The sequence below is a fragment of the Sarcophilus harrisii genome, chromosome 4 (genome assembly GCF_902635505.1).
Source record: "Sarcophilus harrisii chromosome 4, mSarHar1.11, whole genome shotgun sequence".
NCBI lineage: Eukaryota > Metazoa > Chordata > Mammalia > Dasyuromorphia > Dasyuridae > Sarcophilus > Sarcophilus harrisii.
In genome coordinates, this window is record NC_045429.1 from 119,818,746 (window position 1) to 119,824,745 (window position 6,000).

A 6,000-nucleotide genomic window follows, 5' to 3' on the forward strand; every position below is an offset into this window, starting at 1 on the left:
ATTTTGCTCTATTTTATCATTCTTTATAATCTGTTTTGCTATTTTTTGGTCTCTCATAGCATCACTGGCTTCTCCTTCCCCAATTATAATTTTCAAAGCATTATTTTAAAATTTGATACTCTGTTATCTCTTTTTCTAGTTGATTAACTTTTTTTTCATAAACTTCTTGTTTTTCTTGAATGGTTTTTATTTTTTATTTAGTTTTTCATCAATGTCTCTCATTTGATTTTCAAATTCTTATTTCTATTCTATAAATTCTCTCTGGATAAGGAGCCATTTCATGTTACTCTTTGGGTAACAAGTTTTTTTTTTTTTTTTTTTTTTTTTTTTTTTTTAATAAAGTGTCCTTCTCTGAAGAGGAATCCTGTTCTTTCCTGTTCCCATAATATATTTTAATGGTGGGATTCTTTTTTCTTTAATTGTAGGGTAGAAGGATGGTACCTGAAGCTTCCCTTCAGCTCTGTACTCTGACCAGGACCCCAAAGCAAGAAATCTCCTGCAAGTACCCACAGCTAGTAGCACTCCTGCCCCACTGTTTCTGCACTCACCAGGTGCTGGTTACTTCTTGCTGGGATCTCAGCAGCACAGCTGGACCCAGTGTTTCCAATTTGTAATGTCTAGGCTAGCTTTTTGGAGGATCTCAGGATCAGCCCAAGTCCTTGGTCTTTAGGTGGAAAAGTGAAGGAGGCAGTAGAGCTGCCACGTGGCTGGTCAAAGATGTAGTATGGAAGCTGGAGTCCGGAGCCTGAAGTGGCTGAGAACTGTGGCTAAGTCTTTTGTGTCTGAGATTCCCTTAACTACTTCAGTATGATTATATCACTACAACACACTGAGCACTCCAAACCATTACATAACCATAAAGAACCATTGTCTCACACTGAGTACGTGCTCAACCACAAGCACAACGCTGCCCTTGATTCAAGTATACCTCTTCAGACTTCTGGCCCTCTAAACCAATAGTCAAGATTCACTGACTTTCCCTGACTCAAACCCTGACTTGACAAATGGTCCAGGAGGTGAAAGTCTCTGTGATTCCTGCTGGGGCTTCAGACACACCTAGCTAGCCCAAGAGACTCCATTTGCTGTTTCTGCAGAGCTAGCCTGGATGTGTCTGTAATTGACACAGGTTAATCTCTAGCCCAGGGTCTTTCTTCAGATGTTTTTGGGTTCTATCAGGAGGAACTTGTTCTACCCCAGGGCTTCTTGATTTTTCACCTCTTTATGTTCACCATGAGGAGGAAATTTGTTCTATATGTAGGGTAAATCTGGAGAACTTGAAATTTATCAACCTACTCTTCCATCTTCCCACAATCTCCCTTGTTAGATGACTTTCTAACTTGAATAGGTTCTATAGAATCATATTTGAAGAGGGCTGATGTAAATGATTTTTTCAGGTAAATGATTTTAGTATGAGATTTTTGGGTACAATGTTTATTTAAAAAATGGACATATAAATGATTTTGAAGCATCTCAAGAATAGGCACTAAACTGGTATATGATACAGGAGCTTCCAGGTAAGGGCACTCTCTGCATCAATGTGTATTGACACTTTTCTGCAATTTATAGTCTCAGAGACCTGCCTATTCCACAGTGGGTTAAATGACTTGCCTAAGAAAACAGTTCATATTAGAGGTAAGAGTTGAACCAAGGTTTCCTTGTCTACAAAGCCAGCTTTCTATCATTTAGAATAACATAGGCTATCAGAGTAGTCCAAATCCTTAGAGGCTTTGATAATAAATTCAATTACTTGAGTTAGTAAATATCATCACTTAGTATATAAAATATATTTCACTTCAGAGCAATGGTATTGCATTGCCAAAAAAGCAACCAGAACAAATTTTTTTCACACACATATTCTGAAGAGAGATTCTTTTTTAAAGTGATAAGTTTCCAAGAATGATTTCTGAAAAAAAAATTATCTCACAGACTCAGTCATCATTAAGCATGTGCAAGTCTTTTCATTTCTCTCGTATGATAAGTAAAAATTGTAAATAAGATAAAAATGGAAGAAAAATACATAACTTCACTGAAAACATAACATCCCAAATTGCAGTTGTACTTGACCTGCTTCAAAGAAATATTTGGCCATGATTGAGCAAATCAAAGGAAAGATTTCTATTTTTATGTCTGGCATTTTGTTTGGATTCCAGTTGTTGAAATCCTAATAGTCTAGCCTTCTTGGGCCCTAGACCAATTCTGTTTACATGATGGGACTTTTTTTTTTAACAACAATGGCCTTAATATTTGTTCTACTTAATGGCAGAATTTATATAGTGAATGTTTTTTTGAAGAACACAGATTAATTGATTATATATTTAGAGCTCCTTCTATTCTTCTGATACTCTAGGATGCTTTCAGATCTTTATTATCACTAATGTGATTCTGTCCATATGAAACATTATCAATAATATGTGGATAAATTCACAATAATATGAAAAATAGGGTTAAGCAATAGTATATAAATTAGGTTAAATGAGTCTATCCTCCATACTGCCATTCCTTTTCCTAAATCAATCTTTGTTGAATACCATTCCCAGGGTTATTTCCAACTTCTAGTGAAGCTCAGATGAATGTGCTTGGCTTAAGCAAGAATTAACATGAATTGGTTTATAAGATCACAGATTTAGAACTGGGAAGAGATACTAGAAGTCATTGAGTTTAGCCTCACATTTTAGAGATGATATTGAGGTGAAGTGAGTTGAAAAGATGTGCCCAAGATTTTACAAGTAGCAAATAAGGAGAGCTGGAATTCAAATGCAAGTCCTATAATTCCAAATCCCATGTTTGTTCTCTTATATCACATTGCTCTTTCAGAGGAGAAATGCCTTGCCCAGGGTCACAGAACCCTGTGGTATGGCACATAACTGAAGGGAAACTGATTTGGGGGATCCTGAATCTGAGCCCAATTCTTTACCATCTATCAAAGTGCCTCTCGCAACTAAAATGTTTGGTTATTGATTATTACTCACATGTACGTTGGTTTCATTTTTCTTATATTAGTATACCAAAATGTGAGCTGAAATAATTTATTTTACATAGTACTTAATTTACAAAATACATTCCCCAAAACAGTTCTTTGGGATGGATAGTGCAGGGATAAGTATATCCAATTTTTGTTTGGAGAAACAGGATCAAAGTGGTTAAACAAATTGACTTTCTCAGACCTTTTTACTCTTAGTGCCTTCCCAATTTATCCTACCTATCTCTTATTTTTACATAATTATTTGCACATTGCCTTCCCCCTTGTTTCTTGACTTTCTCTATCCCTAGAGTTTGTCACAGAGCTTGGTACATAGAAAGAGTTTGATAAATACAAGCTTACTGATTGTGATTACACAGGAAGTGGTAGATCAAGAAATAGAACCAGGGTCCTCTGTTTCACAGTCTGGGACTTCAACTTTCATTAACAAAGGAGGGAAACATTAGGTTTCATTAATGACATAAAAGGAAGAATAGTTTTTAACATCATTCCAGAATCATAGATGACCACTAAAACTCTGTGAATATATCAGATATGGGGAAGAAAAGCTTAATGTTTCCTAGAGGAAGCATGAAATTTTATGTCAGTATCAGATATATCTAAAAATGTAAGGTGGTCAAACCCAGAGCATATGGTATTGAATTTAAAAAAGAAGCACTGTGTGCTTTTTTGGGGCACTTCTCTGAAGGAAGGTGTTTTTTTTTTTTTAAAAGATGTTCTCTATAAACATTTCTGAAAAATTTACATCATCATCAAGCATGTGCCAATCTTTCATAGTTAGCATACTTATAGTTTGGAGAAGTAAATGCATGTATTTGAGGATGGGAGAAAATAAAGAAATAAATTTTCATAGGTTGAAAATAAATAAAGACCTTTAGGCCTCTCATGCATTACTACCTCTTTTAGGTCCTGAAAGTGCATTGTTATTTTGCATATACTTTTAATTTATTTACTTGTACACATGATGTTGCACACTAATAGGATATAAACTCATGGAGAGCAGGAAAAATCCAGTTTTTATTTTTATTTTTTTGCTCCTAGCACCTATTACATTTAGTGCTTTATATATAGAAATAAAAAAAAAATTCTTTATAGACTGAATTGAATCAAATTGCAGAGTAGTTGCAACTCTGTTGTTCACAGTAGTTCACATGGACCACTGTCCACATTGAGGACCAGTTGAGTGAAAGAGCAATCATTTGGGAATACTATAATGTTTTGTTTTATTTTCAAGAGAAGCTGTTCTTTTCTAGTGTGAAAGCCATGCCAAAGTTTTGGTGATGAGAGCCTGCTTTTGCCAGAAGACAGTGCTCACTGACCTCTAACACATCGATTTGGGTATGGATAAATGGTAGCGAGAATATCCATTTGAAATAATCTTGTTTGGATATCCTCACAGTCTTAGAGTTTTGATATTAGCCTTTGCCCTAGGGACCTTAAGATAATATTTACTGTTTTACCTAACTATGAGATCTGGGCACATCATTTATTCTTTCTGAATCTTAGTTTTTCTCCTTTATAAAATTAGGTGGTTGAACAAGAAAATATCTAAGGTATCTCCTACCATTGAAATTCCACATTTTACCTATTAAAGTTCTTTAGGAACTACATTTGTTTTCGACTTCTGTCAAATGATTATTTGATCAGTACAAAATCCCCAAGTTTCTCATGAAAGCTAAAATCTATTTTTTAATATTTTACCAATATTGCTGCATAATATTGAGATGTGGAATACAGCAGTCACTGAGAAGTTAAAAATGAATGTCACACAGAGGGCAATGATATGGAAATGTAAACAGAATGCCACATGTAATCAATGAAGAGCTCCAAATAAGAAATGTCATCAAGAAACAGAATGATAGAAAAAAAGATGAGTTCATCTTGTGGTGAAGAAAGAGATGACAGGTCTATTGTGGAATTTCCAGCTGATATCCTCAGCATGTCAGGAGAAAGTGAGGATCCATCATAATGGTATGAACTCTAAATAGTGAACATATGGAAAAACTTGCTGTTGCATGGAATAGACAGCACTACCTTCATCACTGGAAGGAATTTCCCAATTGCTGATATCCTCTTGAATATTAACAATCCATTGGGTTGATTCAAGTTTAAATATCTTTTCCTAACAGCCAGGTTTTTCTCACCCAAGAGTATATGGATAATTACTTTAATATATAATTTTCCCAATTTAGACATCAGTCTAGAATTATTTAAATTCTCTCTCTCTCTCTCTCTCTCTCTCTCTCTCTCTTAGCTTTCCAACTTTCATTCTTCCAACTTTCATCCAATCATTCTTAAGAGAGAGCTATCAACAGAACCCTGTCTGAAAGCTTTCCTTGCCTAATCTCAAAATGCTCCGCCCATTTTTGTGGGAATATGGCTCTATTATTTAATTATTTAATTTTCTGCTTTATCATTGGTTATTAGCAATCTAATGTATGCATATATGGGAATAATATAGTTTTTCAGATGTTGGGAACATCTTTTTCATTGTATTTGATGTTAATCAAATAAATAAGGTTAGTGTTAAATCTTAAAATGAACTCTTTAAAATGGAAGCTATAATGTCAGTGAAATTTTAGGTGGCACATAATCCAGAATGGGGACTACTCTTGATCCTGACCTAACGGAAGCTTAAGAAAGACCTCCTTTCTTAAGTCCTTAACAAATTCTAGAATATTCAGGAGAAAGTGATTAGTTTGGTAAGGTGACTGGAGAAAAATCTACATAATATATACATATACATACACACACACACACACACACATATATATATATATATATATATATATATATATATAGGAACCAGGAAACTTTGCCTTGGGAATAGGCCAACTTTGGGAAAGAGATGATGGTTATATTCAAATACCCTAAAGGTTGTCATATGGAAGCAAGATTCTACTTGATGTCTTTGTCCCTTGGAAACTACACTAGGAAGAATGGATAAAAGCAGCAAAAGGGCACTCTTCAAATAAGGAAAAATTTCCTGATAATTTAGGATTGTCAAAAATGGAATGAAT